Source organism: Petaurus breviceps, unplaced genomic scaffold (genome assembly GCF_028583685.1).
Source record: "Petaurus breviceps papuanus isolate PSGF00001 unplaced genomic scaffold, PetGlider_PUasm1.0 90977, whole genome shotgun sequence".
NCBI classification, from domain to species: Eukaryota; Metazoa; Chordata; class Mammalia; order Diprotodontia; family Petauridae; genus Petaurus; species Petaurus breviceps.
Genome location: NW_027187391.1, coordinates 22,398,771 through 22,413,545, shown reverse-complemented (window position 1 = coordinate 22,413,545; position 14,775 = coordinate 22,398,771). Strand labels below are relative to the sequence as shown.

General features: G+C 37.9%; 1 protein-coding gene and 1 pseudogene across 2 annotated transcripts in view; one reads left to right on the top strand and one right to left on the bottom strand.

The window, feature by feature from the left end:
• Positions 1-4,565, bottom strand: part of LOC138153176 (creatine kinase B-type pseudogene) — a 15,185-nt pseudogene extending 10,620 nt beyond the window's left edge.
• NCOA7 (nuclear receptor coactivator 7) overlaps positions 1-14,775 on the top strand; it is a 220,889-nt gene that overhangs the window by 26,122 nt on the left and 179,992 nt on the right. The window lies entirely within an intron of this gene.

Here is a 14,775-nt window from a genome sequence, read left to right as displayed (position 1 = left end):
GGCTTATTTTCGGGGGAGGGCTTATTTTAGAGGAATCTTACACAGTAAGGGGAGGGCTTATTTTTGGGATAGGTCTTATTATCGGGGAAACACGGTATGTCTTGAATATTATTAACTCATACTTCTCTTTGCCTTTCACACACTGTACCACTAGTCTGTGCATTGCCATGCACTGTAATTTTTTTCCTGTACATGTGTTATCTCATCAAATGGCTAAAGTTCTTTGAGGGCAGGGGCTATGTCTTATGCTTTTGAATTTCTCTTAGTTCCTGGTATGCCTGTTTTCAGTATATACTAGGGGTTCAATAACTGTGTGTTGAATAGATTACAGATTTAGAACTAGAAAAAAAATTTACTGCCCATCTAATCCAACCCAAATGAGAAAATTCAAGGTTTAGAAAGGAAAAAGCAAATTACTGAAGGTCACCCTGGTAGAAAGTAGCCAAACTAGGCTTTGAACTAAGGTCTTCTGATACCAAATCCATTTCTCTTTCCATGATACCATGTTTCCTTCATAATATATACCTGTTTCAATAGAAAATTATCCACATTATGTCATGAGATAGTGAAAAGAACTTAGAAAAGACTATATTTGAAAAGTTATTATCTAGAAAGGAGATTAAACTTAATCTGCCTTGCCTCAGAGAACAGTATTTAGACCAGTACCTACTGGAAGTGAAGCAGACTGGGGCAAAAAAAAATGTAAGAAAGCATTTCCTAAAATTTAGAACTCTTCGACAATGGAATGGGCTGACTTGAGAGGTAGTAAGTTTCTCTGTTATTGAACAAGTTCAAGAAGAGTCTGGACAATCATTTTTCAGGGATGGTGTAGAAAAAGGATTCATTAAGTCACTGGCGAGAGGGTTAGACTCTAGATTCGTAATCCTTTCCAACTCTAAAATTTTATGATCTATAAATAATGTTTTAATATTTTAAACTGTTCTTTACTTGACTATTTTAAAGTCTTTTTACCACACCCTTCATTTCCTTCCGCCTAATTCCTCAACTCTATGATGTTTATATTCTCTAGATGTTACAGGAAAGATAAAATAAAACTGGTTATTATATACAAAGTATTATTAGAGGCTCATAAGTAAATGTCAGTTAGCAAATTTGTTTTAGTCCTGTTTGCATCTGCTATTATTTCTGATCACTTGTTTGCTTGAATTTATGTATATGTTTTCATTAAACTTCTTGGGGGAATGTGTATTCATTTACTAAGTATATTCAAATTTCACAAGTCTTCTGTTCTCTGGGGGGGAATCAAATCTCAATATTTTCACCCATTGGTACTTTTGATCTAAGCAAAAGGTTGTATAATTTTACAAATTATTTTTATTTATAATAGAACCTGTAATAGAACAATTTTGAATTTCTAATGGTTCTTCCCTGTTAAGATGTTAGTTTCTCTTATGCTTTTAGTGATAATCAATCCATAATGAAGGGCATGAGCACTGACTCTGGACTTGAATTCCAGGAATTCACATAGGGACATGGGTTCAAATCCTGATAATTGCTACCTGTATGATTGGCATGTGACTTTTTGTCCCTCAATCACTTTCCTCATCTGTAACATGAAGGGAAGGAGCATGACTAGATGTTCACTCTTGTCCCTTCCAACCATAAATCTATGATAAGAATTTTAAAACTTACATTATGTGGACAGAATATGCATGAAAATTTGGTAACCTATTCCTTTACTTTTTTTTTTTTAAAGCAATTGGGGTTAAGTAACTTGCTCAAGGTTGCACAGCCAGTTATTTCTGGGTGTGGTGCAAAGTATCTGAGCCTGGATTTGATTCCCAGGTCATCCCGACACTGGGGCCAGTGCTCTTACTCACTGAGCCACCTGGCTGCCTCATATTCCTTGCCTTTTGATATGCTTATTTCCAGTTGTATTGGAAAGATATGAAAAGCAAAAGAAACAGAGAGTAACTGAAAAGGGTATATAGAATAGAAAATATGATCTAAGAAATATTAGCATGCTTTCATTATGTTAAGGTTACCACCTGAAAAATAAGTATGATGTTTGTAAAGGATTAATGCATCATTATGCTTAAACTTTGGAATTTTTCCATACTTAAAAATTTTTTTTTAGGATCTCTGCTTATATCTCAGTCAAGATCTTGCCATTTGTCATCTTATCCAAACAAGATAGTATGGGCTTATCTTCTGTGTACCAACTGCATATGTGGGATCTTTCTGTTTTAATTGGACAAAATAATACTCTTGAGTATTTTTTAACATTCTCGACAACATATGCTTTTTTTTTTTTTTTTTTTTTTTGGGGGGGAGGGCAATTGGGGCTAAGTGACTTGCCCAAGGTCCCACAGCTAGTTTTTGTGTTAAGTGTCTGAGGGCAGATTTGAACTCAGGTCTTCCTGACTCCAGGGTCAGTGCTCTATTCGCTGCGCCACCTATCTGTGCCAACATATACAGATTTTTATTATATATATGTATATGAGTGTGTATGTGTGCATGTATAGATAGATAGATAGATAGATAGATAGATAGATAGATACACACAATGTTATAGGAATGTAAATTTTTAAGATCTTCCCTGCCCCTAGGTTAAGTGCACCTGGAGCCTGTGGTGGGAGGCTTGTTTTCCAGGAGATACTTTGTGATTGGGCAGTGGGTCAAGAGGGTTGTTACATTCTCTGATCCAGGAAAAGACTATATAATCCTTGATGTGAGGCTTTGCTTTGGGGCCCACTTTGAGAAGTGTTGTGTGATTTGACCAGATGAGACTCTGGGCAGCCATTGAGAGCCCCCCAGCTTTGAAAAACCCAGATGTTGATGCTTCCCTCTCTGGTGACTGGTATGGATGTTTGTAATGGTCAGACAGTTTGGAAACCTGTCTGTTTGATAATGTTTCTCTGTCTTGTAACCTGTCTGTATACTCTGAAGTTTGGGTGCTGACTTTTCCCCTGAACTAGGTAAATGATATGCTTGATTGATTAAAGCAAGATTGTTAACCCATTTTGAGTTGTTTTCCTTTAAAAAAGCAGATCTAAGAACCTGTGTTGGCAGCCACCCTGGGGATGCTGGGGTGCTTGCTGCTACACACATATATAATTTCTAGGCACCAGAGAAAAGTAATAAATGTATAAAGTACAATCAATGTTTTTGCACAATGGTATTTAATAATATCCCTTAAACTTTGATGTGTTTGAATGTTAAGAGTTAAATATGTCAAGAAGGATGCATAATCTGATCTTTGGTGTTGGATGTTGGACTCTTCTTGGCTAAGCATCCATGACTTTGCAGACTAAATCTTGGGCAAGCTACAAGAAGCATAAAAAGGGAATATACTCTCCAAATATCCTTAAAGTAGTTTTTATCTGTTCCTATTTGTGTTTTGCATAAGTTTTAGAATTGATGTGGGTAACCTTAGGGTCATGTATGTTTTATACATAGATGGATAATAATTGTGTAACTCTTTAAAGGATAAAGTACTTGAACTGTGTGTATGCTGAAAGACTCAATCCAGTATTTCTGAATGCTTTACCTGAAAGCATATGACTAGCTCTTTCAACAGTGCAGATTATTAGCTATTATATGCTCATCTGATTTCAAGGTGGATTTTCCTTGTTTCTAGTGATTTAGCTTTGCTTCAATCTTTGCACTTGATTCCATTTTTTTTGAACTTGCGAATGACAGTAGGCTTTAAAAAAAAATTACGGTCATACCTGGGCTGTGTTATATCAAGTTTATAGAAGTTATGCAGAATTGTGGTAACAGTATGTTTAACTTACCACTGGAATCACTAATAGTGTACCACTGCCAAAACCTTGGTGTGTTTTCTTGGCATGTAACTACTTATTGGTAAATCTTTTATCTTTGGCAAGCCTTCCCTGACAGTTTCACTCCCAGACCCATCAAAGTACTTATTATATGTATGACCCATTTTGACATTTGATTATGTTCTGCTTTGCATTGTTTTTCTAATTGTGACATGTGTAGTCAATCTTATCTCTCTAACTTCATGAAGCCCGAAGAAAACCTTAAAAGCAGGAATCCACTCAGCAATATCTTTTCTATCTGTAGATTTTGCTGTACATATCCCATGGCTGGGTGCACAATGTTCATAACAACCCAAGTTTATGTAATGCTTTAATGTTTTAAAATTTTAAAGATGCTCCACTAAAATCCTGATGGTCTCCCCAGTGATGACTCTTGGGTCTTGATGGTAATATCCTATGAAGTCAATCAGTCAGTGAGTAAACATTTATTTAGTGCTTTCTATGTGCCAGCAGTGTACTAAGTGTTGGTGATAGACAACACACAAAAAGAATGCTAAAAGGGAAGAAGAGGGGAGAAAAGGAGGGTAGAGCACTACTTAGTGTTGGGGAGAATTATGGAGAAGTCCAAAGGAGTGCATCTGGATGGGAAATAAAGAGATGGCTGACCAGCGCACCCTTCTTAAGAAACGGAGATCTTAGGAGGAGTTCTTCAGCTCCATCCTCCAGAGGGGTTCCGAGGCAGAGAGTACTGATAAGAGGGTATGTGTTGAGTAGCAAGGCTGATGTGATCTTGCAAGATGATGAGGTTTCTGGGGACATGATGGAGAAATTCAGAGGAGTACAGCTGGATGGGAAATGAAGAGATGGCTGGCCTGGGCATCCTCCTTAAAAGGAGGTTTTACTGGAAAACCTGCAAGGATGGTCTCACTAATGGCTCACAAAGTTATACAAAAGTCTAAGTTCAGAGAAACTTATCACCAAGTTGCTGAAGAGTGATGGAAATTTTTGTCCAGTATACACACACATATGCTTATATATAATGGATATAAATTATATATAATACATATATACATCATATGTTCTATACACTTAAAGGTTTGAGCACTTCCCTTACCACACTCCCTCCAAATAACTTATAAGGTAAGCAGTACAAGTGTTATTGTCCCCATCTTTCAGATGAGGAACCTGAGGCTCCTGGAATTTAAATGGCTTGTCCAAGGCCACAGAACTAGCAGGATAGGAACATGAATTGTAATCCGGGTCCTCTAACTTCAAATCTAGCATTTTTTTCTTTTATACTGTGCTGAATATACCAAAATCTATACCAAAATCATCATTAAAAGCTTATGAGAGTCAAGAGGACAATAATAAAAGTAAGTTTTCTGTTAATTATAGTTCTACTTACACATAGAAGGTATTCATTAAGTTCTTGTTATATGCATAATATTTTTAATTACTTCTCCCCAATGCCTCTTTTAGTCTGTATTATCAGTTTGACTACAGAAGCATATTGAAGGAACATTCAGCTATTTTTCAGTGTGCATTTTAAAAATCATATTTATAAACTGGTGTATTTTAAGTGTGCTTTCACTCTTGACCAGCAAAATACAAAATATTTATAATCTTTTTGTTGGTGGAATGGAGAATTGCTTAGTGAATGTACTTGATTACTTATACTGTAGATAATAGACCTAAAATATAATCAAATTCATTTTCTTAAAAAGGTGTTGCATTTATTTGTTACCCCAAAACTTAATCTGAATCTTTGATTAAGTTAATTGCCTCTGAATTTTATGGTCTTTATAGATTTATCAAACAGCAAAAAGAAAAAAAAGAATCTCTGATTTATCCTATATACTTGTTTTTATATAGCTATTTGCAAGTTGTCCCTCTTTTAGATTGTAAGTTCTTTGAGGATAAGAGATTGTTTTAGACTTTCTTTGACTCTATGTGGGTGATTAGAAAAATAGCAGTACCATCAACAGAAATAGGGAAGTTAGAATGAGGAGGAGCTTTATGGGAAAAGATGATGAATTTCTTTTGGACTTGTTGAGTTTGAGATGCATATGGGACATCCACATGGAGATGTCCAACAGACATTATATATGTGAGACTGGAGCTCAGGAGAAAGATGAATGCAAGATGCATTGATTTGGGAATTATCTTCCTAGAAATCATGGAAATTACCTTCCTTCCATCACCCTGCAGCAACTTGGTGATGAATTGCTCTGAACTTAGACTCGGTTTTGTATAACAGTGTGAGCCATTAGTGAACGCATCCTTGCAGGTTTTGCAGTAAAACCTCCATTTAAGGAGGATGCTCAGGCCAGCCATCTCTTCATTTCCCGTCCAGCTGTACTCCTCTGAATCTCTCAGTCACGTCCCCAGAAACCTCATCATCTTGCAAGATCACATCAGCCCTGGTACTCAACACCTAGTTGAATCCATGGGAATTTATAAGATCGGCAGTTAGGTGGTACAGTGGAAAGGGTACTAGACTGGAGTCAGGAAGACTCAAGTTCAAATCTGACCTCAGACACTTACTGAATGTGTGTTCCCGGGCAAGTCCTTTCACATCTATTTGTCTCAGTTTCCTCATCTGTAAAATTAGAATAATAACAGCACCTCTCTCCCAGGGTTATTGTGGGGATCAAATGAGATAATAATTGTAAAGCACCGAGCACAATGCCTGGCATTGTTGTTGTTGTTGTTATATCACCAAGAGAAAGTATGGAGGAAGAAGAGCCCAGGACTGAATCTTGAAATACAGCCACACAAAGGGGACAGGACATGGATGATGATTCTACAAGGGAGTCTCAGAAGAATTTGTCAGATAGAAACAGAACCACAATAGAGTAGTGTCAGGAAACTAAGGTAGAAGGGAATATTCAAGAAGAAGGGGTCATCAACAGTGTCAGACACTGCAGAGAAGTCAAGAAGAATGAAGACTGAGAAAAGGCTATTGAATTTAACACTATGTACTGCAATAATCATAGTTAACATTAATAGAGGACTTTATGATTTATAGTGCACTCTGTATATATTATCTTATTTGATTCTTTCAACAACCTTGTGAGTTAGGTTTGCAGATAAGGAAATTAAGAGTGAGAGAAGTTAAGTGACTCACCAGGCCCCAAATTTTAAATTTTTTTTTTTTTTGCTTTTTTGGAGGGGGGAAGGCAGGGCATTTGGGGTTTTTTTGATCATGGCTTTCAGGTAGTCCAATAATTTTAAAATTATCTCTACTGGATCTATTTTCCAGGTCAGTGGTTTTCCCAATGAGATATTTTACGTTGCCTTCTATTTTTCATTTGTTTGGATCTGTTTAATAGTATCTTGATTTCTCATAAAGTCATTAGCTTCCATTTGCTCCAGTCTAATTTTGAAGGCATTATTCTCTTCAGTGAGCTTTTGAAATTCCTTTTCCATCTAGCAAATTTGCATTTTTGAGGCATTCTTCTCTTCATTGGCTTTTTGGGGCCTCTTTTGCCATTTGAATTAGTCTATTTTTTAAGGTGTTATTTTCTTCAGTCAGGTTGTTCACTCTCTTTTCATGATTTTCTTGCATCATTCTCATTTCTCTTCCCAATTTTTCTTCTGCTTCTCTTATTTGATTTTCAGAATCCTTCTTGAGCTCCTCCATGGCCTATAACCAATTCATATTTTTCTTGGATACTTTTGATGCAGGAGTTTTGGCTTCATTGACTTTTTCTGGTTCCATGTTTTGATCCTTTTTGTCCCGCCCAAAAGGATTCTATGGTCTGATTGTGCTTCCTCTGCTTGCTCATCTTGTCAGCCAATTACTTGACTTTTGAACTCTTTGCCACTGTGGAACTCTGCAGAGTGAAGAGAGCTGTGTCCCAGATTTCTGGGGTTTTCGCAAATGTTGTCAGAGCTATGAGGACGGTGCCCTCTCTGTAGACACCCCAAGCTCTGACACACTGGCCACATACCCCAGGACAACCACTCAAGACTGTGATCCAGATCCAAGCAGGTCAAAGCAAGAGCGATTACCCTCTGAATGTTCGCTTGGTTCCCCTATAATCTGCAGGCCAGAAGCTCTGGAGGCAGCTACATGGCAGCTGCAGGGACTCTGCCATCTCTTGCCCTGGGGGTAGGGGCAGGACCATGCTCTTCTGTCACCCAGTTCCAGCAGAGTTCCCCATTGACCTTTTACTTTATCTTTGGTGTTTATGGATTGAGAAGTCTGGAAACTGCCACAGCTACTGGTGATTCACTCTCCTGAAGTCTCCTCTGGCCAGTCTGGGCCACTGGTCTTGGCCACCCCAGGTCTGGACCCATGTAGCTTACGTGTCTGCTCCATGCAATGCCCAGCCAGGCTGCCTTTAGTGGGAGGTTTGTTTCTCTGTGTCACTTTGTGGGCTCTGCAGCTCTAAAGTTTGTTTAGAGTCATATTTTACAGGGATTAGAGGTGGTTGTGGTAGGAGCTCACAGCATTTCCTGCTTCTACTCCACCATCTTGGCTCCGCCCCCCTGAATGTATTTTCCATGCACTTATTTATATACTTGTCTCCCTTGCTAGAATTTAAACCCTCAGTGGGTGACTATTTCATTTCTGTTCTTGTATCCCCAGCACTTAGCAGGACTGATGCATAGCAGGTGCTTAATAAAAGCTTGAATGGGTGCTTGAGTGCTCTGTGAGTCAGTCCCTAGTTGTGGAACTCTTCCCTTGTCGCTAATAACAACAGTATCTTTTGTGGCCACTGGGGACCTTCCCTGTTAGCACGATGGGGCGTGTTGTAACTATCCCCAGCCCTTTCCCTGACTAGTTGTGGCACATGGTGGGTGTCCTATAAACAGAGACAATAAGGAAGTGTTCTTTTGTGGTCAGTGTGCTGAGATCAGGCCCTGGGCCTGTGTTCTGTTTTCAGTGCTGCTGATTATGACTTTCAGCAGATTGTTTCTCCTCTTTGAGCTTGTCCTCTCTCTGCAGATGGAAGAAAGCTTAACACCTGATTTCTCACATGGGTAGTGAAAATAGGAAGAAGAGAATGTCTTTGAACCCTTTAGCTTCCTGAGAAGGAAGGCATTTCATGAAATCATAGAAATTTGGAGTTGGAAGGGATTTAGAATCATCATTTGATGGACGGATGACAAAGTGCCATTCCTTTATGTTATTGGTTCATAGATTTCTTTTTCTTTTCCTTCCTTCCTTTCCTTCTTTCATTTTCCTTACGGAGGATTTATATTATATCTGTTTCACAAAGAGACTATGTAACTTGTCTAAAATCATTTAGGTGGAAAGTGCAAAGTCAGGATTCAAACCCAAGATCCATGACTCCAAATCCCTCACTCTTTTATTACATTGCACTGATTAGCTGTTATTTTTGTAACACGGTATAGATGACCTCACGTGTAATATCAATAGGTAGATATAGGAGATATAGATAGTAGATGTTAGATAAGGAACACTTAGATCATCCCTCTTTTAAGTCCTTACCCACTTGTAAGTTGAAGGAAAATAGGTAGACCAGTGAAAAATATGTCTACACCAGTGAAGGTCCCCCTTTCCTAAGTTCTGGTTGGCTCCCTAAATTTATTCTACTTTGTCCAGGGAGTTGATTAATTTTAGGTTATTAGTCCCTCTCTCTACTGAGTCCTGATTTATCACCTTGAACTGGCTAAGGAACATTATCACAGGGTGGTGCCAAAATGTTTGATCCCCAGGTGGGATCTCCTTACTGGATTTGTCTCTTGCTTTCTACTGGACTCATCCATTGCCCCAGATCTCTGTAGGCACTGCTAATATTAACCATGCACTAAACATTAGCAGTTCCTAGTTTTCTTTACATAAGAAGGGAATGAATGATAGCTATAAGAGAACAAAGACCAAAAGGGAGGATTGTGAATTCGTGGCTATGGCAGTCAATCTGAGCTGAGTACTTTCAGATCCAATAACTGCTTTATTCTCTTTTGCCTGGAAGGGAAGGAGTAGATTGGTGCAAATGCCTTGGGAGTGGGTGGGGACAGTTAATTGGATTTTTGCCCTGGGACTCAGAGAGCTATCACTAATAATCACTCTCAGTTCATAGCAGTTTTCCCTTTTTGGGTCTTGCCTCAGTCTCACCAAAATAGCAAACAACCCTATCACTTTGCCTGCTACAGCAGCAGTAGAAGCAGCGGCAACAACAGCAGCACATCATAGTCTCTCAGGAGAGGATAATTGGGGAGCAAAATACTGGGAGTAGACTACATGGTCCCAAAATGAGAGAGTGAACTCTTCTGCACTCCTAACTTGACTTGTCTCCTTCTAGAATCTTTCTCCCTGAAATCTTTGTAATACAGTCCCAGATATTTGCACAAAGACCCTCCCAGAAATCCTAGTTCCAAAACATCAGCAGTTGATGAATTCTGGGGTTGTGTTTCCATAGCAACATAGGTTACATTCTTATTTACTAATTCAGTTTCTGTGGAGAAATAGATTGGCCAAAGATTATGCTTCAAATCAACAAATAGAGCAAGTAGTTTGCCAACCCACCAAAGAAAAATATTCTGACGTATCTTGCTTGTGTTTCAAAAACTTAAAACATAATTCATTTAATTAAATGAAGAAAAATGTTTCCAAGTTGGATATTTGTTTTAATTTTATTTTTTATCATGAACTTATATCAATAGACATTAACATTTCAACATTATAAAGAACAAAAATGTATTGTATTTGCAACTGTTAACTTGTTAGTTTGATTTTTAAAGTATTTATTACATTTAATAAGGCAGTAAAATTTTTTTCCTATTTGTATCCCTTTCTGAACTTAGTTTTGTTTCTTTTATGTTTTTTGAGTTTGTTTTTTTTAATGGTTTATGAATACTCTTTTTTTTCTTCTTTTCCTTCCTTCCTTCTTTCTCTCTGTTTTTTTTTTTTTTGGTGGGGGTGGGGGGGACTCCTCTATCCTTCATCCCAAATAGAAAGCCTCCCTTTGGTAACAAATTAGTATAGTCAAGCAAAACAAATCAACTTAATTACCCCATCTGAAAATGTATATTTAATTTTGTACCTGTAGTTGATCACCTTTTTGCCTGGAGGTAGATAGCATGATTTCATCATTAGTCTTCTGAAATGATGACTGGCTTAGGATCACAGAATCAGGGTCTGTCAGAGACAGGACTTAAATCTAGCTAGGACTTCTGGCCCAGGCAAGATGGATCTCCATACCCCAGTGCCTGTATATCTTGTTTCCCAGTGCATGTAAAATATATATAAAATAAATTTTTTTTAAACATTTTATTTTAAAACTTTGAATTCCAGTTTCTTTCCCTTCTTCCCTCATCACCCACTCTTACTGGGAAGATAAGCAATTCAATATAGGTTGTACATGTGTAGTTATGCAAAACATTTCCATAGTGTATATATTGTGAAAGACTGACTATATTTCCCTCCATCTTATCTCACCCCCCACTTGTTCTATTTTCTACTTTGACCCCGTCCCTTTACAAAAGTGGGTGCTTCTAATTACCTTCCCCCCCAATCTGCCCTCCTTTCTATCATCCCTCTTCTTATCCCCTTATCCCCTTATCCCCTACTTTCCTGTAGGGTAAAATACCTAATTTAGTGTGTATTATTCCCTCCTTAAGCCAAATTCAATAAGAGTAAGGTTGTCCCATTCCCTTTTACCTTCCTGTTCTTCCCCTACATTGTAACAGTTTTCCCTTGCCTCTTTTATATGAGATAATTTACCCTATTCTGTCTCTTCCCATCTACTCTCATTATGTTCCTCTCTTAAATCTTAATTTTATTTTTTTACATATCATCCCTTCCTATTCAATTGTTCCTGTAGCCTCTATGTATACACATATATACACACACTCACATATGTATTCATACGAACACATACCCTCCTATATAGACACATATATGTATGTATACATATATATACATTTATATTCCCTACAACTATCCTCATACTGAGAAAAGTTTCATAAATTCCAATTATCTTTTTTTCCATGTAGGAATGTAAATAGTTTAACTTTGATAAGTTCCTTATGATTTCTTTTCCCTGTTTACCTTCTCATGCTTCTCTTGCTTCTTGTATCTGAATGTCAAATTTTCTATTCAACTCTGCTTTTTTCATCAAGAATGCTTGAAATTCCTCTATTTCATTGAATGACCATATTTTCCCCTGGAACGTGATACTCAGTTTTGCTGGGTAGGTGATTCTTGGTTTTAATCCTAGCTCCTTTGACCTCCAGAATATCATATTCCAAGCCCTTCGATCCCTAAAGCTGCTAGATCCTGTGTTATCCTGATAGTGTTTCTACAATATTCAAATTGTTTCTTCTTGGCTGCTTATAATATTTTCTCCTTGATCTGGGAACTCTGCAGGAACTCTGAACCTGGCTATAATATTCCTAGGAGTTTTCTTTTTGGGATCTTTTTCAAGAGGTGATTGGTGAATTCTTTCAATTTCTATTTTGCCCTCTGATTCTAAAATATCAGGGCATTTTTCCTTGAGAATTTCTTGAAGGATGATTTCTAGGTTCTTTTTTTGATCATGGCTTTCAGGTAGTCCAGTAATTTTAAAATTATCTCTCCTGGATCATATCAGTGTTTTTTCCAATGAGATATTTCACATTGCCTTCTATTTTTTCATTTGTTTGGATCTGTTTAATAGTATCTTGATTTCTCACAAAGTCACTAGCTTCCATTTGCTCCAATATAATTCTGAAGGAATTATTCTTTTCAGTGAGCTTTTGAAATTCTTTTTCCGTATGTAAAATTCAGCTTTTTAAGGCATTCTTCTCCTCATTGGCTTTTTGGGCCTCTTTTGCCATTTGAGTTAGTCTATTTTTTAAGGTGTTATTTTCTTCAGTCAGGTTGTTGACTCTCTTTTCATGATTTTCTTGCATCATTCTCATTTCTCTTCCCAATTTTTGCTCTACTTCTCTTACTTGGTTTTCAAAATCCTTCTTGAGCTCCTCTATGGCCTGTAACCAATTCATATTTTTCTTGGAAGCTTTTTTTGCAAGAGTTCTGACTTTGTTGTCTTCCTCCCATTCCGTGCTTTGATTCTTTTTGTCCCCAAAAAAGGAATCTAGGGTTTGACTGCTGTGCTTGCTTTGCTTTCTTTGCTTGCTCATGTTACCCCTCAATTACTTGACTTCTGAGCTTTTTGCCACAGTATAACTCTGCTTTCAGAGAGGAGAGCTTTGTCCCAAATCTCTGGGATTTTCGCAGCTGCTGAAGCTATTAGTTGGGTGCCCTCTCTGAAGCCAGCACTGACTCTGGCAGCTGATTACATACCCCAGGACCTCCACCCAAGACAGCAATCCAGATCCAAGCAGGTTAAAGCAAGAACTATTACCCCTCAGAATGATTGCTTGGTCCCCCTACGATCTGCAGGCCAGGAACCCTGAAGTAGCCATGTGGTGGCTGCACAGCCGCAGTGCCTCTGCTGCTTCTTTCCTTCTCGCCCCAGGGGGCAGAGGCTGGACTGCACTCTGGGTCCCCCTGTTCCCAAAGTCCACACTGACCAAAAGGCAAAGTAAGAACTTTGCCTTTGGTATTTATGGATTGATAATTCTTGTAAACTGACATAGCACTGGTGATCCACTCTCCCAAAGTCTGCTACAGTCGCTGTTCTGGGCCGCTGTGGGTCTAAAACTGCGGGTTCATCCAGGACTGGGCTTGACTCCCAGTGTGCTGCAATGGACTGCTGGCCTGGCAGGCTGTCTTCACTGGGAGATTTGTTTCTCTCTGTCACTTTGTGGGTTCTGTAGCTCTAAAGTTTGTTTAGAGTCATATATTTTTTTTTTGAGGTGGTTATAGGGGCAGCTCACAGAGTTTTCCTGCTTCTATGCCACCATCTTGGCTCTTCTCTCCTCCTTCAAACTTTTTTGATCACTCATCTAATCAATGACAAAATTTTGAGAGTATACCCCTAATTATGTATATTCACTTATTCATTAAGTATGTCTTCTACTGAAGTCTTATGCTAATATGTAATTCAGCTGTGGAGGTAAACCTGGGTTCCAGATGGCTAGGCTGGTAGAACATAAGAAGGTCTCGAGATGAATTGTGTATCATCTATTTTCTGAGAACATGCTTAAGTTCAGAGTGGCTCATTACCAGAAGGTTAGGTACTAGGTCATGAATTTTGAGAATACCACACCTCTTAAGATGGTGTAATCTCCATCAGTGGGAAGAGTAGCCATGTTGAAATGACACATCTTTCAAAATATTCTGTGTGTGTGTGCATGTGCCTGTGTGGGCATTGTATGCTTGTTTTCCTTATTTTTTAATTGAAGGAGCCATTCAAATTTCTGCCCTTGAGTGATGATCAGAAATTTGAATATAGCTCCCAAACATGGATGTAAATGAAACCTTAAATGAGAAGGAAAAGGTACCATATTGGGCCTTAAGTATCCAATGGGAGAAGCTATTCTTACAGGCACATTTTGTTTTGTTCCTTAGGTGCCCAAGTTACAGTGTGATCAAGATCTAAACATAGCTATTATATTTGTGTTTTAAGAAACATGTTTTGCGGAAAACAAGTAAAGGACATCTTAGGTACATTTGGGTGTTTGTAGAACTCACTGGTTGATTGGGTGTTTGTAGAACTCACTGGTTGAGTGGGTGTAAAAATACTATAAGAATAGATGAAGTATATGTATTGGTTCAAATACAGTCAGCGTCAGATTTTAATCTGTATGCCTAAAACAATCTTTAAAAGGAAAGACAGTATAGTAGACAGAGCATTGGATTTGTCATCAAAGGACCTTGGTTCATATTCAGTCTCTGATCACTCTCTAGGCCTCATTTTCCTCATCTCTAAAATGAGGAAGGGTTGGATTTGATCTTGAAGATTTTTTCAAGTTCACAATTGATGACACTGTAAAAATATGTGTGTGTGTGTGTAAACTGAAAATAATTGCATAAAACTGTCATATAAAATTTGTTTATTATGAAGTTTATATTTCTAAGTAAATTTTTCTTTTTTCATTTTTTATCATTAGAATTCTTTATCCTTGTTGCTTACATTATTGTTAGGTTATTTGATACAGGATTATGCTT